The sequence below is a fragment of the Symphalangus syndactylus genome, chromosome 8 (assembly GCF_028878055.3).
Source record: "Symphalangus syndactylus isolate Jambi chromosome 8, NHGRI_mSymSyn1-v2.1_pri, whole genome shotgun sequence".
In the NCBI taxonomy this organism is placed as follows: Eukaryota; Metazoa; Chordata; class Mammalia; order Primates; family Hylobatidae; genus Symphalangus; species Symphalangus syndactylus.
The window spans coordinates 53428664-53450948 of record NC_072430.2 but is presented as its reverse complement, the minus strand read 5'-3'; the positions used below and the strand labels follow the sequence as shown (position 1 = coordinate 53450948).

At 41.8% G+C, this 22285-nt stretch overlaps 1 pseudogene; it reads left to right on the top strand.

Annotated features, from left to right (window-relative positions):
- Positions 1 to 3896: 3896 nt before the first annotated feature.
- On the top strand, positions 3897 to 5154 carry LOC129488737 (eukaryotic translation initiation factor 2 subunit 2-like; annotated as a pseudogene).
- Positions 5155 to 22285: the final 17131 nt, after the last annotated feature.

Genomic DNA, 22285 nt, shown 5'->3' with positions numbered 1-22285 from the left:
GCACTTTGGGAGGCCGAGGCTGGTGGATCACTTGAGGTCAGGAATTTGAGACCAGCCTGGCCAACATAGTGAAACCCCATTTCTACTAAAAATACAAAAATTAGCCAGGCATGGTGGCAGGTGCCTGTAATCCCAGCTACACGGGAGGCTGAGGCAGGAGAATTGCTTGAACCTGGGAGGTGGCAGTTGCAGTGAGCCAAGATTGTGCCTCTGCACTCCAGCCTAGGCAATAGAGCTAGACTCAGTCTCAAAAATAAAGAAAAATAAAAATATTAGCTGAGTGTGGTGGCACATGCCTGTAGCTCTAGCTACTTTTAAGGTTGAGGTGGGAAGATTGCTTGAGCCCAGGAGTTAGAGGTTACAGTGAGCTATGATTGTACCACTGCACTCCAGCCTGAGCAGCAGAGTAAGACCTTGTCTCAAACAGTAAAAATTAAAAAATGAAAAAAAAACAAAACAAAACAATAGCATATAGCGTAGAGTAGCAAGGGTGATTGGAAATGGGATTACAAAGGGAGGATAGGATTACGTTGTAAATCCTTGAATACCAAAGGGATTTAATTTTGTAGGCAGTGGGAGCCATGGAAGGCTTTTAGGCTAGAGAGTGACACCATCAGAACTGTATTTTAGAAAGATAACTGGGAAAGAAATCAAAGACAATTGTCAGAGGTCAGAAAGTGAAGGCTAGGTAAATAATTAGAAGATTATTGCAGTCATCAGGTGAGAAACAATGACAGCCTGAACTAGGACCTTGGTTCTAGGGGGTTGGAAGGGAGGGGATAGATTTGAATGAGATTTTGGAACTAGGAAAGAATTAAAATGTTTCATTTGAATTCATAGGACTGCAGGCAAATATTAGTCTGTTCCTGGTTAGAACAAACTTGTGTCTAATTTCTTTTTTTTTTTCTTTTTTGAGACGGAGTCTTGCTCTGTCACCAGGCTGGAGCATGGTGGTGTGATCTCAGCTCACTGCAACCTCTGCCTCCTGGGTTAAAGTGATTCTCCTGCCTCAGCCTCCTGAGTAGCTGGGACTACAGGCGCCCGCCACCACACCCAGCTAATTTTTTGTATTTGTAGTAGAGACAGGCTTTCACTGTATTAGCCAGGATGGTCTCAATCTCTTGACCTCGTGATCCGCCTGCCTCGGCCTCCCAAAGTGCTGGGATTACAGGCATGAGCCACTGAGCCCGGCCAACCCTTGTATCTAATATTGAAGCATTAGCAATGTAATGAAGGAAAGAAAACATGAGAAAAAGATACAAATATATTCAAAGAAGGTGTAAAGCCAGGTATACTAAACAGCTCTGGAAAATGAGACATAAAGTAATCACTCTGTGGAGTAAGCAGAGAGGTGGCATTGGATTCTCTATGAATGGTTCTGTGAAACAGATGATTCATTGGCATTTGAAGACAAGGAGCATCTTGGTTTATAGAGAGAAGGGGAGAAGAGCGTCAGGTTGAGGGATTGTGTATGTGCTTTTCTGTCAAAATAATTTGTTTACAAGGGAATTATTCAGATTCATCTGAGGAATTTCCTATTCTAGGGTCTGTTTATCCCAGAGATGGCAGAGGAAGACGAAAGTATGTAAAACAAAGTAGAGGTGATCATTATATCCCATGGCTGCATTATAAGTCCTTTAGCGCTGGTATATTTTGTCAGAATGCAATATCCCCTTTAACAGTAGTGGGAACAAAGGTGATGGAGAAATGGAAATTTGACCTATAACTGCACTAAACAGAAAAAATAATACAAGCTGACAAAACTTGAAGGAGCTGACACTGGTGCAATAAATCATTGTTAAGGAGAGGGACAAGGTCTTACCTACATATCAAAGAGCCATGGTATAAAGAATAGTAGTTTTGGTGGTTTCTATTCACATTCCCTCTGAAATTTTCCTAATAGAATATCTTAAAATTTAATAGAAGTTTAGCTATAGGCCAGGCACCATGGGTTATGCCTGTAATCCCAAAATTTGGGGAGGCCAAGGCAGGAGGATTGCTTGAGGCCAGGAGGTCAAGACCAGCCTGGTCAATGTGGTGAGACCCTGCCTCTAAGAAGAAGAAAAAAGTGAAAACAAAAAAATTTAACTATATTAAAAGATTCAAATATAAACATTCTATGGCAAGTATTTTTATCACAAAGCATATAATTTTAATTTTTTAAATTTTTGTTTATTTTCTGCATTATCTCAGAATGTGAATAAATATTTTTTTGAAGAAAAAATATTGCTGCCAAGTAGGGATATACTACCTGGGTATGATTCAGTGTCTTTCCTGCAAAGCCAAATAAAGATATCCTATGATATGAGAACTGTGTCATATCCATGATTCATAATTAACATGTTGATTTTCTTATATCCTTCTCTGTGCTTGACTTTATTTTTATTTTTATTTGAGATGGAGTCTTGCTCTTTCACCCAGGCTGGAGTGCAGTGGCGTGATCTCGGCTCACTGCAACCTCTACCTCCTGGGTTCAAGCAATTTTCCTGCCTCAGCCTCCGGAGTAGCTGGGATTACAGGCATGTGCCACCACGCCTGGCTAATTTTTGTATTTTTAGTAGAGACAGGGTTTCGCCATGTTGGCCAGGCTGGTCTTGAACTCCTGACCTCATGATCCACCCACCTCGGCCTCCCAAAGTACTGGGATTATAGGTGTGAGCCACCTGGCCCAGCCCTGAGTTTAATTTTATACATTAGTAAAATATTTTTTTGCCATAGATATTCTATAAAGGTAAAATGTTGCTGTCATTTCTAATGGGACTTTCATAAAAGTAGTAAGGAAACAATATGCAGTCTTAGCCTTGGACATTTTACCTTCCATAGGCAAATCAAGTTTGTACTTTATTATATTGGGTTGAGATAAATCACTGATTCAGCTACTTTTACAATGAGGTCAAAGAACTTTATCTTTAAAAATATACATTCTAAGTAATTTATGTTCACAACTATTTTACTTAAAATTATAATATTCATTTTAAACTGAATATTTATTGTCATTAACTTGTTTTCTTTTGCGTATCTGGAACCTAATTTAATTTTTTATTGTTAAATGATAAAATGTATATTGCAAACTATTTGCCAAAATTGTTAATATTATAGAATTTTTTTTTTCTTTGAGACAGAGTCTTGCTCTGTCACCAGGTTGGAGTGCAGTGGTGCAATCTCGGCTCACTGCAATCTCCGCCTCCTGGGTTCAACCGATTCTCCTGCCTCAGCTTCCCAAGTAGCTGGGATTACAGGCATGCGCCATCACACCCAGTTAATTTTTGTATTTTTAGTACAGATGGGGTTTCACTGTGTTGGCCAGGATGGTCTCGATCTCCTGACCTCATGATCCACCCACCTTGGCCTCCCAAAGTGTTGGGATTACAGGCATGAGCTACCGTGCCCGGCCCATTATAGAATTTTTATTTTTATTTTTTTAGGGACCAGGTCTCACTATGTTGCCCAGGCTGGTCTTCAACTCCTGGCCTCAAGCAATCCTCCTGCCTCACCCTCCCAAGTAGCTGGGATTACAGGTGCAAGCCATGGCACTCGGCTATTACTAGAATATTTGTGATATGTTGATATCAGTAACAGTACATTATGGGCATCAATAAATATTCATTATGAATATTTTATTTTTGAAAAATTAAACCTATGTTAATTAAATTCCTTATATATACACCTAATGATTTTATCCTGCATCTTTGATTAGTTTTATTATATTTCTCAAAAATAGGATTTCTTCTGAATTCTCAAAAATCTCTGTGATAGCACAAATGTAAATAAAATGTGTGATGTATATTAATAAAATTTTATCATTAATGGTTAATGAGTTTTCTGTCTTCTAAGGTTTTTATGCCTCAACGTTTGAATCACCTTCTCCCAAGGTAAAATTCTAGAACAAAAGAAACAAAAGAAGTGGAGCCAGAGCCAACGGAGGACAAAGACTTGGAAGCTGATGAAGAGGACAGTAGGAAAAAATATGCTTCTGATGATCTAGATGACTTGAACTTCGTTAATCAAAAGAAAAAGAAGAAAAAAACTAAAAAGATATTTGATATTGATGAAGCTGAAGAAGGTGTAAAGGATCTTCAGATTGAAAGTAATGTTGGAGAATCAGTTGAACCAGAGGATGACCTTGACATTATGCTTGGCAATAAAAAGTAGAAAAAGAAGAAGATCAAGTTCCCAGATGAGGATCAAACACTAGAGAAAGATGAAGCTCTAGAAGATGAAGACAGCAAAAATCATGATGGTGTCTCATTCAGTAATCAGGCCCTGCTCGGGCAGGCTCAGAAAGAGACTACACATATGAGGAGCTGCTGAATCGAGTGTTCAACATCATGAGGGAAAAGAATCTAGATATGGTTGCTGGGGAGAAAAGGAAATTTGTCGTGAAACCTCCACAGGTCGTACAAGTAGGAACCAAGAAAACTTTTTTTTTTTTTGAGACGGAGTCTCGCTGTCGCCCAGGCTGGAGTGCAGTGGCACGATCTCGGCTCACTGCAAGCTCCGCCTCCCGGGTTCACGCCATTCTCCTGCCTCAGCCTCCCGAGTAGCTGGGACTGCAGGCGCCCGCCACTACGCCCGGCTAATTTTTTGTATTTTTAGTAGAGACAGGGTTTCATCGTGTTAGCCAGGATGGTCTTGATCTGCCCTCGTGATCTGCCCGCCTCGCCCTCCCAAAGTGCTGGGATTACAGGCCTGAGCCACCACGCCCGGCAGAAAACTTCTTTTGTCAACTTTACAGATACCTGTTAACTATTACATGGTCAGCCCAAACATCTTGCATTTTCGTTGGCTGAGTTGGGTACAAGTGGTTCTATAGATGGTAATAATCAACTTGTAATCAAAAAAAGATTCCAACAGAAATAGAGAAAATGTCTTGAGAAGATATATCAAGGAATATGTCACTTGTCACACATGCCAATCACCAGACACAATCCTGCAGAAGGACACGCGACTCTATTTTCTACAGTGCGAAACTTGTCATTCTAGATGTTCTGTTGCCAGTAACAAAACCCACTTCCAGGCTGTCACTGGCAAGCAAGCACAGCTCCGTGCCAAAGCTAACTAATTTGCTAATCACTGATTTTGCAAAGCGTGTTGTGGAGATGTGGCTGGACAGGTTTGCCATTAGAGTGGATATACCGTTGTATTAAAAACAAGATAGAAAAGCTGCCAAGTTGTTTGGAAAGTGGTTGGTTGGTCTGAATCCTTGCAAGACACTGATGCTCAAGCTGTTGACATACTCATTGCCTACTTTAACAACTATCAGAGAAACGCGGTATGGGGTATGGAGGTGCTTTTTAAAAATCATTCATAGACTTCTGTAAAAGGCAAGATAAATTAAAGTTATTATAACAGTGAAAAAAATCTGATTGATGCCTTTTTTCCCCCCAACAATGATTGGAAATATAGATGTCTTACTGGTTCAAAAGATTTTTTTTTTAAGTTCAGGTCTTGAAATCTCCAATCACATCTGCACATTCACCATGTAGACATCTTGGTAGGTGTTGATTTGCCCCTAATATTTTGATGTTTATAATAATGAATATACTAGAGTAAATTCTCAATCAGAATGGAATATTCTAAGTGCTACAATTCTTTTAGAATTTGCCCATCAGACTTTATGGTGCTTACCAGAAAGCTCCCCTGGCCATCCTGCAAAAAAGAGAATGGAATATTCTAGTTAATTAAATTTCCTGAAGAATGTAAACTTTTAATAAACTTTAGTCCTTGGTGAAAATCATTTATAAAATGTGTTTATATTCTTGAATACCTGTTTTTGTAAGTATACTAGAATTTACAGCCCTTTTGCATATTTTTTGTTTTATTTGTGTATTTGTTTATTTATTTTTATAGAGGCGGGGTTTCACCATGTTACCCAGGCTGGTCTCCATCTTCTGAGCTCAAGCCATCCACTGGCCTCTGCCTCCCAAAGTGGTGGAATTACAGGCATGAGCCACCAAATATGACCCATCTTAACCTTTTTAACAACCTATCATTTTTGTGTGTAGATATTTGAGGACTTTCATGACTTTTAAGATCGAGATGAGAAATAGACTCAAAGATTTGTGGAGCTGGAAGGGGCTTAGAGGCCATCTTCTTAATTTCCTCATTTTATGAGAGTCACTCAGTTTATTATGTGGTATTTGCTGACTGTGCTACGTTCTTGGAGATGCAATGTTAATAAGACATAGCTCCTGCTTTCAAGATGCTTGTGTCAAATAGTCTTTGAGAGTGCTATCCTTCTTCTAGGTTCCAGATTAGACTGAGTGTTGTGTTTTTAGCTTTCCTTCTCTGAATTCTCTCACCCATTCTTCATTCCCACTGCTACCCTAACCTAAGTTCAATTAAGACAAGGAAGGAGTATTCTAGGAAGTGATTCAAGATTTCTTTGTTATAAAGTGAGATTTCAGAAGTCATAGTTGAATCTGTACAAGAAATCTATAATGGCTGCTTCAAATAGAACAAATTCTATGTTTAGCTTTTTGGTCCGTCATAATCACTTCCTACCCTAGCAATTCATGCTTATTTCCTATGGGAACAAGGACCCAGCCTTGTCCTCCAGTCAGACTTGTCTTTTCATTCATAGACTACCTACATCACTAACTCAAGGCTCCTTTCCTCTACCTGGAACAATGGCTTTCTATCCCACCTAACTATATCATCCCCCGTAATTAAGATTTATATCTTTCATATAATACTGAAGAAAACTGGCATCTGTGATGATCTTGCTAGAACTCTCTGGAATGCATTCCTCTGGTAACCACAGATTGGGTTCCCATCCTCTGCTGGGCCACGGAGTGGGTTCCCTGAGATTTTTGTACTTTCAGACAGTGAGAGATTGGGGTGGTTTCTCTCCAATGGTTAAACCTTTTAAGTCTAAACTTAGAAACATAGTAGACATATGTCCTACCTTTAGAGAAAGCTGGTTAGTGGTGAGAGAAAGTGAAACTGCCATACCAAAAACAACAAAAACAAGACTTGGAAAGACTCCTAACAAGGTTTGAGCCCCTTGTTTCACCTCTGCAGCCCTGCCTTTTGTTTGTTTGTTTTTTGTTTTGTTTTGTTTTTGAGACAGGGTCTCGCTCTGTCACCCAGGCTGGAGTGTAGTGGCTTGATCATGGCTCACTGTAGCATCAACCTTCCAGGCTCAAGGGATCCTCCCATTAGGCACGCACCACCATACCCAGCTAAGTTTTGTATTTTTCATAGAGATGGGGTTTCATCATATTGCCCAAGCTGGTCTCAAACTCCTGGGCAAGTGCTGGAATTATAGCCTTCCCACCTCAGCCTCCTCAGGTGCTGGAATGACAGACGTGAGCCACCATGCCCAGGCTAGCCCTGCCTTTTTGAGACGGAATCTGACTCTGTTTCCCAGGCTGGAGTGTAGTAGTGTGATCTCGGCTCACTGCAACCTCCACCTCATGGGTTCAAGTGATTCTCCTGCCTCAGCCTCCCCAGTAGCTGGGATTACAGGTGGCCAACACCTCGCCTGGCTAATTTTTGTGTTTTTAGTAGAGATGGGGTTTCTCCATGTTGGCCAGGCTGGTCTCGAACTCCTGACCTTAGGTGATCCGCCCACCTCGGCCTCCCATAGTGCTGGGATTATAGGCGTGAGCTGCTGTGCTGGCAGCCCTGCCTTTCTTGACAGCTGATTGTTCAATCCTTCCTTGGATTTCATGAACCAATAAATCCTCCTTTCAATTTAGATTTGTTTGAGTTGAGTTTCTGTTCTTTTCTTTTCTTTTTTTTTTCTTTCTTTTTTCTTTTTTTTGAGACGGAATCTTGGTCTGTTGCCCAGGCTGGAGTACAATGGCATGATCTCAGCTCACCACAACCTCCACCTCCAGGGCTCAAGCAATTCTCCTGCCTCAGCCTCCCGAGTAGCTGGGATTACAGGCATGCACCACCATGCCCAGCTAATTTTATATTTTTAGTAGAGACGGGGTTTCTCCATGTTGGTCAGGCTAGTCTCGAACTCCCGACCTCGGGTGATCGGCCCGCCTTGGCCTCCCAAAGTGCTGGGATTACAGGCGTGAGCCATGGTGCCCAGCTGAGTTTCTGTTATTTTCTAATAAAATATAATCACGCAAGTGGTTAGAGGCAGAATTAGAACCAGAAGCCAGATCTGATTGTCAGTGTACAGTGTTGTCAAAAAACAATACTGCTGTGTGTGTGTGTGTTTGTGTGTGTGTGTGTGTGTGTGTGTGATGGGGTCTCTCTCACTCTGTCACCCAGGCTGGAGTGCAGTGGTGCTATCTCGGTCCACTGCAACCTCTGCCTCCCAAGTTCAAGTGATCCTCCCACCTCACCCTCCCAAGTAGCTGAGACCACAGGCACCCGCCACCACTCCTGGCTGATTTTTTGTGTTTTTTGGTAGAGACAGGGTTTCACCATGTTGCCTAGGCTGGTCTCAAACTCCTGTCTCTGGTGATCCCCTGGCCTTAGCCTCCCAGAGTACTGGAATTACAGGTGTGAGCCATGGTGCCTGGCCAATACTGCTATTTCTCAGAGGCAGGGGCCCGACCTGATCTTCTAATTTTTAAAAAGTTTTTACTAACATAGTGCTGGGAGCAAAACAGACACTGATGGGTTATACTACAAGTGTATATAGTACACTGTTATGGAGCAAACACTATCTTGAATCAGAAAAGCTAGGTTTGTAGCCAGACATGGTGGCTCACACCTATAATCCCAGCTACTGAGGCTGAGGCAGGAGAATCACTTGAACCCAGGAGACAGAGGCTGCAGTGAGCTGAGAGCATGCCACTGCACCCCATTCCTCTATGATCTTAGGCAAATAAATCATGTACAGTCTCAGAGGTATTATATTATATAACTCCTCACTGCAAAATGGGGAGAATAACTGTCCTCTCTGCCTTGTAGGATTATGGAAAAAGGCTAAAATGACGTTATCTATGTTAAAACTTCTTAGACTATAATGTGAATTAACAACCACACACATATAATCATAGTAGTTGTAGCAAATTGGACTGAGAGTGTGCTAAGAACAGAATATACCTTGGAAACTGTATTTGAAGTACTGAATCTGATGTCTTACTATGATCTTAACATCTTAACCATTCAAATGTCCACCACTACCTCAAGCTCAACATCTCCAGACAGAATGCGTTCTCTTCTCCATACCTCTGCCTCTGTTTGCCACCCCTCAAATCTCTTTCCCACACTGCTTTCAAAACTGCTTTCTGAAAAGCAAACTTGCTCACAGTTCTACCCTGCTTAATACACTTCCATGTTTCCCCTCACCTTAAAGATGAAATTCTGATTTTTTTTTTTTTTTTTTTTTTGGCATTCATGAAGGACTAAATTTAGGTTTCTCAAGATACATGAGGAACAGCAGGTACTTGGGGTCTCATTTACAAAGAACATTGATTTCACAGAGGCTGTTTGGCTACCCACCTCACTTTTAAATATGTATATACAGGGTTTTGCCTTGTTGCCCAGGCCAGAGTGCAGTGGCTATTCATAGGCCAATCACAGGGACTGAAGCCTCAAACTCCTGGACCCAAGCAATCCTTCTGCCTAGGCCTCCTGAGTAGCTGGGTGACAGGTGCACACAACAGTGCCGGGCTTTCACCTGGATTTTTGTGCTTTTTGTTTTCCTGACCGAAGCCATGAGGTATGCAAGCTGAGGGAAGCCAGGTGCTAACCAGGCCTCACATGCGAGGTCTTCATCATCCTGCTCCTGCCTGCCTTTCTTGCTACTGTGCTGTATCCAGTTATTCTCACCCGACGTTCAACTATTCTGAAATGAAGTTCCCTGAATATTCCATGCTCTGTGTGTTCAGACTATTTCTCTGTATATGTATGTGTGTGTGTGTATGTATATATATATATATATACATATGTATAATTTGGAGGGTAGATGTTCAGATTTGTTACATGGGTATACTATACTGCATGATGCTGAGATTTGGGGTACAATTGATCCCATCACCCAGGTAGTGAGCATAGCACTTACTAGTTTTCAGTCCTTCCTCTTCACCTTTTGGAGTCCCCAGTGTCTGTTGTTTCCATCTTTATGTCCACATGTACTCAAAGTTTAGCTCCTACTTATAAGTGAGAACATGCAGTATTTGTGTTTTTCTGTGTTAATTTGCTTAGGTAATGGCCTCCAGCTGCATCCATGTTGCCTCAAAGGACATTACTTCATTCTTTTTTATGGCTGTGATTTCTCTGTCTTGAACTCACTTCCTACCATTTCTCACCTGGGTGAGTCCTTCAGGACTGTCTTCTATATTAGTTCATGAATTAGTCAAAGAGAGAAACTGTGTCCTTGATTTCTATATTTCTAACCCAGAAATTTTTTTTGTTTTTTTTTTTTTTCAGATGGAGTTTCACTCTTGTTGCCCAGGCTGGAGTGCAATGGCTCCATCTCGGCTCACCGCAACCTCCGCCTCCCGGGTTCAAGAGATTCTCCTGCCTCACCGTCCCAAGTACCTGGGATTACAGGCATGCACTACCACACCTGGCTAATTTTGTATTTTTAGTAGAGACAGGGTTTCTCCATGTTTGTCAGGCTGATCTTGAACTCCTGACCTCAGATGATCTGCCTGCCTCGGCCTCCCAAAGTGCTGGGATTACAGGCAGGAGCCACCACGCCCGGCCCAGAAATGTTTATTGAATAAATATCAGTGAATAAACTTTAGAAGTCCATTCTCATACAACTCCCCTACAAAGATATTGAAGCCTGAAGGATGATTAAAACTTGTTTGAACCTGATTATTTGACATTACTGTTTCCCAGGACAGCTCTTCACTGGTCCTTATATGAATCTTTGAGGAGATCTGATGATCCTAGAGATGTCACAGGTTCTGGTCAAACCAGTATGTTCAGTAGCTGTTTGATAATCAATTCTTTGGAATTATCTCACTTAAATGATCACTAGAAAACAACAAGAAAGTGAAGCTTTCTCTTTTTGGATAGCCAATTTTAATAACGAAGGTAACTTTATTGGTATTTATGTGACATGTACTATCTGATGTGCCTTGCAGAGAGTAACCAACTTAATCCTCACAACTATATGGTAGATATTATTTCTATCCTCACCCCACATATGAAAATTTGAGGTATAGAAACATTAAAGAATATTAGGCCGGGCGCGGTGGCTCACGCTTTTAATCCCAGCACTTTGGGAGGCCGAGGCGGGCGGATCACAAGGTCAGGAGATCGAGACCACGGTGAAACCCCGTCTCTACTAAAAATACAAAAAATTAGCCGGGCGTGGTGGCGGGCGCCTGTAGTCCCAGCTACTCGGAGAGGCTGAGGCAGGAGAATGGCGTGAACCCCGGAGGCGGAGCTTGCAGTGAGCCGAGATTGCGCCACTGCACTCCAGCCTGGGCGAGACTCCGTCTCAAAAAAAAAAAAAAAAAAAAAGAAAAAGAATATATTCAAGGTCATCTAGTAGCTAGTAGAGCCAGAACTCAGAAACTAGAGTCCATACTTATATATACTCTGCTATGTTGACTCCCAAGAACTCTTTCTTTAAGTATATATATTTTTTTCTTTCTTTTTTTTTTTTTGAGATGAAGTCTCACTCTGTCACCCAGGCTGGAGTGTAGTGGCGCGATCTCGGCTCACTGCTACCTCCGCCTCCCAGGTTGAAGGGATTCTCCTGCCTCAGCCTCCTGAGTAGCTGGGACTACAGGCACCCCCCATCATGCCCAGCTACTTTTTTGTATTTTTAGTAGAGACAGGGTTTTACCGTGTTAGCCAGGATGGTCTCGATCTCCTGACCTTGTGGTCCACCCGCCTCGGCCACCCAAAGTGCTGGGATTACAGGCGTGAGCCACCGTGCCCGGCCCTTACAATTTTATAAAAATAGACAGGGTCTCACTATGCTGCCCAGGCTGGTCTCAAACTCTTGGGTTCAAGTGATCCATCAACATTGGCCTCCCAAAGTGCTAGGTTTGCAGGCATGGGTCACCAAGCTTGGCCAACTCCCGAGAACTCTTAAGAGTACCTGTTCAATATTTTCTATTCACTTGTAAACATTATTTTAGGAAATTCCATCTTCTGCCTTACAGCAAACAACATTCAACTGACTTCTGAGTCTTGAACTTTCACATTATATTTAGTTTAGATATAATAAACGTATGTTACACAAAATGTTACGTGAGGCCAAAAAGGAAATTGTTTTCCATTCATTTAAATGAAAAGAACAAATATTGAATGCTTATCAAATGCAAGGTATTAGGGTAAGGGCTAGAGAAGATACAGAGAGGAATATGTCTTGCCCTCAAGAAGCTCATAATCAGAAGGGCAGATTAAAAATATATACAGCATACTGTAATGAAAAACAATTGTGTTAAAACTTTAAGGGAATGGGCCAGGTGCAGTGGCTCATGCCTGTAATCCCAGCACTTTGGGAGGCTGAGGTGGGAGGATCGCTTGAGCCCAGGAGTTTGAGTCCAGCCTGAGCAACATAGTGAGACCTTGTCTCAAAAAAAGAAAAAAAAAGAGAGAGAAAGAAAAAAGCTTTAATGGAAGTACAGCCACAGTATCAGGGGAATAATAATAGAATAATCAAAGAGATTATTTCCCAAACAGGGAAGAAATAGCATTTGTGTTGAATAGAAATTCAAAGGGGGAAATTTGGGGTTTTGATTGTTGTTGTTGTTTTTTGAGACAGAGTCTCACTCTGTCGCCCAGGCTGGAGTGCAGTGGCACGATCTTGGCTCACTGCAACCTTCACCTCCTGGATTCAAGCAATTATCTTGCCTCAGCCTCCCTGTTAGCTGAGATTGCAGGCACTCACCACCACGCCCAGCTAATTTTTGTATTTTAGTAGAAACGGGGTTTCACCATGTTGGCCAGGCTGGTCTCGAACTCCTGACCTCAAGCAATCTACCCTCCTCCACCTCCCAAAGTGCTGGGATTACAGGCATGAGCTACGGTGCCTGGCCCAGAGGGGGAAATTTTGGAAGCAAACCATTCAAGACACAGAAAAGGAGATTGAGCGAACATAGTGTTGAAGTTGTTAGAATCAATATGGGATCACTTGTGTTAAAAAACAAAATGGGCCAGGCACGGTGGCTTAGCCTGGCCAACAGGGCAAAACCCCATCTCTACTAAAAATACAAAAATTGGCCAGGTATGGTGGCACATGCCTGTGATCCCAGCTACTTGGGAGGCTGAGGCAGGAGAATCACTTGAACCCAGGAAGCAGAGGTTGCAGTGAGCTGAGATCATGCCATTGCACTCCAGCCTGGGTGACAGAGTGAGACTCTGTCTTAAAAAAAAAAATATATATATATATATATATGTATATATTTGTGGGCATGGTGGCATGAACCTGTAGTCCAAGCTACTCAGGAGGTTGAGGTAAGAGGATCTCCTGAGTCTAGGAGTTCAAGGCTGTAGTGCACAATAATTGTGCCTGTGAATAGCCACTGCACTCCAGCCTGGACCACATAGCATGATCCCCATCTCAAAAATAAAATAAAAATAAATAAAATTACTTAATTTAGAAAATTTTGGAATGGTAAATTATTATTATGCAATATGTGTGATGTTCACCTGAACATAGATATATAAAGGTAACATTATAATCTTTAAGTGATTCATGAACTCAGTATAGTGACAATAAAAAAAAGTGGGTTTAATCAATTAAGATTGATAGCCACATTCTACTAAATCAATAACACAATGGGTACAGTTTTAAAATTTACAAGATATCATACATATTAAAGATATGGAATGAAGGAAAATGCATGGATGACAGCTAGATAATTTTACTTGAAGTTGGAATTTTAATTTAGCAGTTATGAAGTACATAATACATAAAGAGACAACCTGTGGGCTAGGCGCGGTGACTCACGCCTGTAATTCTAGCACTTTGGGAGGCCGAGGCACGTGGATCTCACTTGAGGTCAGGAGTTCGAGATCGGCCTGTTCAACATGGTGAAACCCCGCCTCTACTAAAAATACAAAAAACAATTAGCCAGGCGTGGTGGTGGGCACCTGTAATGCTAGCTACTCAGGAGGCTGAGGCAAGAGAATCACTTGAACCTGGGAGGTGGAGGTTGCAGTGAGCCAAGATCACACCACTGCACTCTAGCCCAGGCAACAGAGTGAGACTCTGCCTCAGAAAAAAAAAAAAAAGAGACACTCAATGAAATACATAGATGACCATAATTTTGAAGTTTTAGAAACTTACAACCCACAGGGGCTTTAGGTTGGATTCCCTAATTATTGTTGCACGGTATCTCTCATGACATTTTTGTGAAAAAGAAAAAAGGTGAAAAAAGGGATATTATGAAAGTAAACATAAAAATTTAAAAATTTCCTTGCCACACTTAAGAATGAATACTGTTTTTAGTTGGTGTGCATGGGTGTGGTACCTGTGTGATAACATTCTGCATTGAGTTAGATAAGTGCTTTTAATTTGAGAAGTATGGCTTAAAGTCTGTATTATGTTACATTTACACATTTTTTGGCCAGTAAATTTAAATAGATACACAGTTAAAGGTACCAACTACTATTGCAATATTCTTACCATCCTGAGTCTATTATTAAAAGAGTTATTAAAAACATTCCTGATGCAGTTAACAAAGAACCTTGGCAAGTGAAGACCTCCTTTTACTTTTATCCTTTTTGTTATATATACAGTTACATTCGAGGGAAAGTAAGCCATGATTTTAAAGATTTTCTAATAGTATTTCACATTTATTGAACATTATAAATTGGAAAATTTTGGATATTGTTGGAATATACAAACATTGGAAATGCTGGAAATTTTCTAAAGGATAAAAATTTTAGTCATGTGTCTGAACAGTGAGTTTTACTGCTAGTGGATTAAAAGAAACACCTTTTTAGTCATGCTTGTTCAGAGAACTTAACTTTTATTGGAGTAAGATTGTATCCTCATGAATATGAAAAATAATGAGGAGGTTGGGCGCGGTGGCTCGTGCCCGTAATCCCAGCACTTTGGGAGGCCAAGGCGAGTGGATGACCTGATGTCAGGAGTTTGAGACCAGGCTGACCAACATGGTGAAACCCCGTCTCTACTAAAAATACAAAAATTAGTCAGGCATGGTGGCACACGCCTGTAGGCCCAGCTACTCGGGAGGCTGAGGCAAGGGAATTGCTTGAATCCGGGAGGAGGAGGTTGCAGTGAGCCGAGATTGCACCACTGCATTCCAGCCTGGGCAACAGAGTGAGACTCCACCTTAAAAATAATAATAATAATAATAATTAGGCTCAGATATTAGTTGAACCCTAAACCTATTCAAAGATTTGTCCACTAAATGCTGTTAAATGTACTAGCCTCCTCTTAGTTTAACCTAAAGCTGAAAAGGATTAATTCACTTCGGTTAGCTGTCTTTTGTCAAGTATTTGTTTTCAGTAATTTAGGGCAAATGACCAAAGAAAGGAATACATGGATTAAAGGATTAGAGTAGTGAAAATAGTTGTTTCATGTTTCAAAGAATGCTTTGGGTCTCTTTTATTCTTTATAGCATAAGCTGATTATTTTGTTTGACATGTTTTTTCAGTGACTGCTATTGATAGCACCTCTTTGTTTTGGATGTTTTCTTTTATTTTCTTTTACTGACTTTGTTGGTTTAGTTTAGGTTATAATTCCAGCCTTTCCTTACTCTGCACCCCTACCTGGCTTTTGACGTATCCTTCTTTCTGTTGCTTACACAGGAAGGCTAACTTTTTTTCTATAAATAGAAATTCTAGACAACAGCTTGAGGGCACTGTTGGAAATGATATGGTTGTAGTGACTCCATGGTTTTATTCATTGTGCCTTCAGACCTTCTGGAAAAAGGATGCTTTGGCAAAAAACAACAAAAAAAAATGACTAGAAGAAGATACATAAAATGATAACAGTTGTCTCGCATTTTTTTTTTTTTTTTTTTTTAGACGGAATCTGGCTCTGTCACCCAGGCTACAGTACAGTGTTTTGATTACAGCTCACTGCAGCCTTGACCTCCCAGGCTCAAGAGATCCTCCCACCTCAGCCCCCTAAGTAGCTGGGACCACAGGCACATTCCACCATGTCCAACTAATATTTGTATTTTTTGTAGAGATGGGGTTGCCCAGGCTGGTCTCGAACCCCCAAGCTCAAGTGATCCGCCTGCCTCGTCCTTGCAAAGTGCTGACATTACAAGTGTGAGCCACCATGCCTGGCAGTCCCATGATATTTTGCCTTCATTTTATATTTATGCCATTTACAAATTCTCTTAATTATTTTTACAATCTATAAAAATAAACGAGACTTTATTTTAACTTGATTTTTAGTATATAATGAGTATTGCAAAGGTCAACATTCCAAATGCAATAATTAAACAACTTATATCTAGCTATGCATTTCAGTTTATTCCCTTTGAAAATTTATCCTACAGACCTCTCAAAATATGAACAAAACATACGAAATCAAAGGGTACCAACTTTAAATGAGTGGCATTCAAACTTTTTTTGCATGTTATTTATTTATACATTGTATATGTATATTACTGTATTAATATATAAGATACATTATGCAATATATAGACATTTTTAAGAATGAAATAAAAATATAAAGAGGCTTTTTTTTTCTTTTGAGACGGAGTCTCCCCCTGTCACCCAGGCTGGAGTGCAGTGGTGTGACCCTGGCATGGTGATGTGTGCCTTTATTCCCAGCTACTCAGGAGGCTGAGGTGGGAAGATCCCTGGAGCCCAGGAGTTTGAGGTTGCAGCGAGCTATGATTGCATCACTGCACTCTAGCCTGGGTGACAGAGTGAGATCTTGCCTCCAAAAAATCTGTATGTCTAGATTTTGCTTTTTTAATTTTAGCATATGTGCTGCTGAAGCGAGCAAGTGAACACAGATTTTTTTTTTTTTTTAAGAATATTTTAGGCTGGGCGTGGTGGCTCACGCCTGTAATCCCAGCACTTTGGGAGGCCGAGGTGGGCAAATCATGAGGTCAGGAGTTCAAGACCAGCCTGGCCAACATGGTGAAACCCCGTCTCTACTACAAATACAAAAAATTGGCCAGGCATGGTGATGGGCACCTGTAATCCCAGCTACTGGGGAGGCTGAAGCAGGAGAATCACTTGAATTCAGGACACGGAGGTTGCAGTGAGCCAAGACTGTGCCACTGTACTCCAGCCTGGGCAACAAAGCGAGACTCAGTCTCAAAAAAAAAAAAAAAAAAAGAATATTTTAAATTTATTTACATGCAGGCCGGACACAGTGGCTCATGCCTGCAATCCCACCACTTTGGGAGGCCAAGGCTGGTCAGGAGTTCGAGACCAGCCTGGCCAACATGGTGAAACCCCATCTTACTAAAAATACAAAAGCTAGCCAAGTGTGGTGGCACACACTAGTAGTCCCAGCTACTCGGGAGGCTGAGGCAGGATAATCGCTTGAATCCAGAAGGCAGAGGTTGCAGTGAGCCAAGATCGTGCCGCTGCACTCCAGCCTGGGTGACAGAGTAAGACTCTGTCTAAAAAAAATTAAAAATTGTTTACATGTTGTATTTCCATTATTTAAAAAAAAGATTTGAGAGTAAATAGCAGAAAAAGTAAGAATCAAATTTTTGCATGCCTTTGTGCTACACTTGGCATTCATTTTTTTGAGGATTGGATTTATCTACTAGTCAGGTTCAAAATTTGGCATCCCCTGCTTGAAATCATGTTTTCTAGAATTTTGTAGGAATGGCTGAAAGCAAAAATGAAACTGTCAGGCACAGTCCATGAAGCAGAGGATGTGGGCAGAGCGAGGACAGAGCATGTCTAAGACTTACGTTACCATGTGATCTAGGAAGCTGTCACTGTACAAAGACAACCACTGATGGTTTGAATTAAAATAATTTTTGGCTGCTTCTCTTCACCTTCTTGGAGATACTTCCTCAGAAATAAGGAAATAATTCAGGAAATTCACGCAGGAGCTCAGAATGTATTTCCAATCTCTGTAGTTTCCATTTTTGGCAGGCACACAGATAAGGGGACGGGAAATTAATATTGAGCCACACACAGGGGGAAGAAAATCTAATGTTCCTGAAGAAAAGTAACCTTGTTCACTGACACAAGAAAATATTAATGAGTAAGGCTTATCAAGTATTAAATTTATATTTACTAAGCCACTCAGTGTTAGGTCAATATCCTAAGTAGAAAAGATCAAGGAGGTAATAAACTGAAAGAAATTTTTTTTTTACAAAGTTCTGAATCTCCATCTGCAATAGAGATTTGTTTTTGCATTTTGCTTCTCTTTTAGAGATTGAAAGTTAGAGATAGGATTGACACACTTCTACTTGTTTTTTAAGACTCAGCACAAATATTACTTCTGATGTGAAACTTTTGAGGCTACCCTGTAATTTCCCTCCTATGCTTCCTCATAGGATATTGTATTTTTTTTTTTTTGAGACAGAGTCTTTCTCTGTTGCCCAGGCTGGAGTGCAGTGGCATGATACCAGCTCATTGAAACCTCAGGTGATCCTTCCACCTTAGCTTCCTGAGTAGCTAGGACCACAGGAGTGTGCCACCATGCCTGGCTAATTTTTTGGTAGTTTTTGTAGAGATGGGGTTTTGCCATGTTGCCCAGGCTGGTCTCGAACTCCTCACCTCAAGCGATCCATCTGCCTTGGCCTCCTAAAGTGCTGGGATTACAGGCATGAGCCACTGTGCCAGGCCTGTACCTCTATTTTTATTTATTTATTTATTTATTTATTTAGAGACAGAGTCTCACTTTTCTGCCAGACTGGAGTGCAGCAGCATGATCTCAGCTCACCGCAACCTCCGCCTCCTGGATTCAAGTGATTCTCCTGCCTCAGCCTCCCAAGTAGCTGGGACTATAGGTGTGCACCACCACGCCCAGCTAATTTTTGTATTTTTAGTAGAGACGGGATTTCACCATGTTGACCAGGATAGTCTCGATCTCCTGACCTCGTGATCCACCCTCCTCAGCCTCCTAAAGTGCTGGGATTACAGGCGTGGGCCACCATGCCCGGCCTTGTACCTCTATTTTTGAAAAGCATTATGATATAATTGTTCCTTTCAAATAAAATGTGACTGAGGCAGGGCACCATGGCTCACGCCTGTAATCATAGCACTTTGGGAGGCTGAGGTGGGTAGATTACCTGAGGTCAGGAACTAGAGATCAGCCTGGCCAACATGGTGCAACCCTGTCTCTACTAAAAATACAAAAATTAGCCAGGCGTGGTGGTGGGCGCCTGTAATCCCAGCTACTTGGGAGGCTGAGGCAGGAGAATCGCTTGAACCTGGGAGGCGGAGGTTGCAGTGAGCCAAGATCGCCCCATTGCACTGCAGCCTGGGGGACAAGAGCAAAACTCCATCTCAAAACAAACAAACAAACAAAAACAAATAAAACATGACTGAGACTATGTGTTTTTTTTTTTTTCTTTTTGATCCACGGTACTGCAGGGTGAAAGAACTATTTTCCTTCCCATCTGAGGTTCATGACTGAGACCCCGTAACAAAAAAAGATTAACAAGAGAAAATCATACACATTTATTTAATGTAAGTTTTACGTGATGCGGAGCCTTCATAAGGAAATGAAGAACCGAAGCAACAGTTAAACAGAAATGTTTTTATGCTAGATCTGATGAAGAAGTGGATAGTTATGGAGAAGTATGGCAGGAAAAAGGAGGTATGGTCTAATGGCAAGAAGCTGGAGGGCATTTTGCAAGTCCTGTTTGTTCAGATTCTTCTCTGAGTTCCTGTGTCTTTATAGATAAGGATGTTCCTTTTCTTCCGGTATAGGGAGGGTACTTCTCTAGTGAGGGACTTATGACTTGCTTCAGAGAAAGGCAGAAACGTCCTTTTCGGCTTTATGACCTGCTTCTGGAGAAAAAAGGGGAAAGGTGAGAATGACCCTCCTCCTCCTGCTATCTTCTCAAATGCCAAGGTGTCGTATTTTGGGATAGCACGTCATGAATTCCATCAGTATCTGCCACGGTGAAAGTGTTCAGGACACTGCCAAACCTCTCCCAGGGTCAGGCGCGTAAACCAGCCCAGGCGGCGGCGGCAGCTGCAGGACCGCCATGGTGACCAGAGTAGCGACCCCGGTGGGGGGGAGAGGCACAGGGCGACACTGGCTGCGGGGACCCAGTGACAGCGTGAGAGGTAATAGGTTTTGAAAAGTTTGCATCATGCGTGAATATAAGCTAGTGATTCTTGACTCAGGAGGCGTTGGAAAGTCTGCTTTGACTGTACAATTTGTTCAATGAATTTTTGTTGAAAAATATGATCCTACCATAGAAGATTCCTATAGAAAGCAAGTTAAAGTGGCCAGGCGCGGTGGCTCACGCCTGTAATCTCAGCACTTTTGGGAGGCCGAGGCAGGCGAATCACCTGAGGTTGGGAGTTTGAGACCAGCCTTGACCAACATGGAGAAACCCCATCTCTACTAAAAACACAAAAAATTAGCCGGGCATGGTGATGCATGCCTGTAATCCCAATTACTTAGGAGGCTGAGGCAGGAGAATAGCTTGAACCCGGGAGGCAGAGGTTGCAGTGAGCTGAGACCATGCCATTGCACTCCAGCCTGGGCAACAGGAGTGAAACTACATCTCAAAAAAAAAAAAAAAAAAAAAAGTTTATTGGGACAAAAAGAAAAGAAAAAACTATCGAGAACTTTTTTTTTTTTTTTTTGACAATTCAGGAAACTAGAATGGACTGGATCGTTAAATGCCTTGGCCATAAATATGGTATTATGATTATGTAGGGTGATTTTTTCTTTTTTTTTTTTTTTTTTAATAAATTGAGACAGGGTCTCGCTATGTTTCCCAGGCTGGTCTCAAACTCCTGGGCTCAAACAATCCACCCACCTTAGCTCCCAAAGTGCTGGGATTACAGGTGTGAGCTACCATGCATGGCCAGGAGAATGTTCTTGTTCTTAGGACATACATGCTGAACTATTTAGTGGTGAAATGTCATGACGCTTGCAACTTACTTTCAAATGGTTCAGAAACAGAGAGAAAAAAAATGCAAATTTGTAGAATGCTAACAAATGGTGAATCCAGGCAAAGATTATATGAGGATGTATTATGCTATAATTTTCTTTACTTTTTCTAATTTGAAATTAAAAGAGAACATGATTTAAAACAAGTTTTTGTTTTGTTTTTTTTTTGAGACAGAGTCTTTCTCTGTCCCCCAGGCTGGAGTGCAGTGGCGCGATCTCGGCTCACTGCAAAGCTCCGCCTCCCGGGTTCACGCCATTCTCCTGCCTCAGCCTCTCCGAGTAGCTGGGACTACAGGCGCCCGCCACCACGCCCGGCTAATTTTTTGTATTTTTAGTAGAGACGGGGTTGCACCATGGTCTCGATCTCCTGACCTCGTGATCCGCCCGCCTCGGCCTCCCAAAGTGCTGGGATTACAGGCTTGAGCCACCCAGCCCGGCCTAAAACAAGTTTTTTGTTTTGATTTGTTTTGTTTTGTTTTGTTTTGAGACAGAGTCTCACCTGTGGCCCAGCCTGGAGTGCTACGGCACAATCTTGGCTCACTGCAACCTCTGCCTCCCAGGTTCAAGCAGTTCTCCTGTCTCAGCCTCTCCAGTAGCTGGGACTACAGGTGCCCACCACCACACCTGGCTAATTTTTGTATTTTTAGTAGAGACAGGGTTTCACCATATTGGTCAGGCTGGTCTCAAACTCCTGACCTCAGGTGATCCACCTGCCTCGGCCTCCCAAAGTGCTGAGATTACAGGCATGAGCCACCACGCCTGGCCAACAAAAAAGTTTTTAAAGCCTTAAAAGAGTTTTCCTCCTGGAAGCCTCCTGTAAAGAAGTAATGCCCATGGTTTTTAGAAGCAAAATAAAGCACATTTTAACTCCTGAATCATATTTTACTTATTTTGTTTATTTTTTATTTTTTTTCAAGAGACAGAGTCTCTGCCTGGTTTGGTGGGTCAGACTTGTAATCTCAGGACTTCAGAAAGCCAAGGCAGGAGGATTGCTTGGGGCCAGGGGTTTGAGACTAGCCCGGGTAACATGGCGAGACCCTGTTTCTATAAAAAATAATAATAAAAAGGCCAGCCATCATGATGGCTCAGGCCTGTAATCTCAGCACTTTGGGAGGCTGAAGCGGGAGGATTGATTGATACCAGGAGTTCAAGCCCAGCCTGGGCAACATAGCAAGACCTAAAAAAAGACAAGGTCTTGCTCTGTCCCCCAGTCAGGAGTGCAATGGCATGATTATAGCTCAGGACAGCCTCAAACTCCCAGGCTCAAGTAATTCTCCCACCTCTGCCTCCTGAGTAGCTGGAACCACAAGAGCGCATGCCTTCATGCCCAGCTAATTTATTTTGTATTTTTTGTAGAGATGG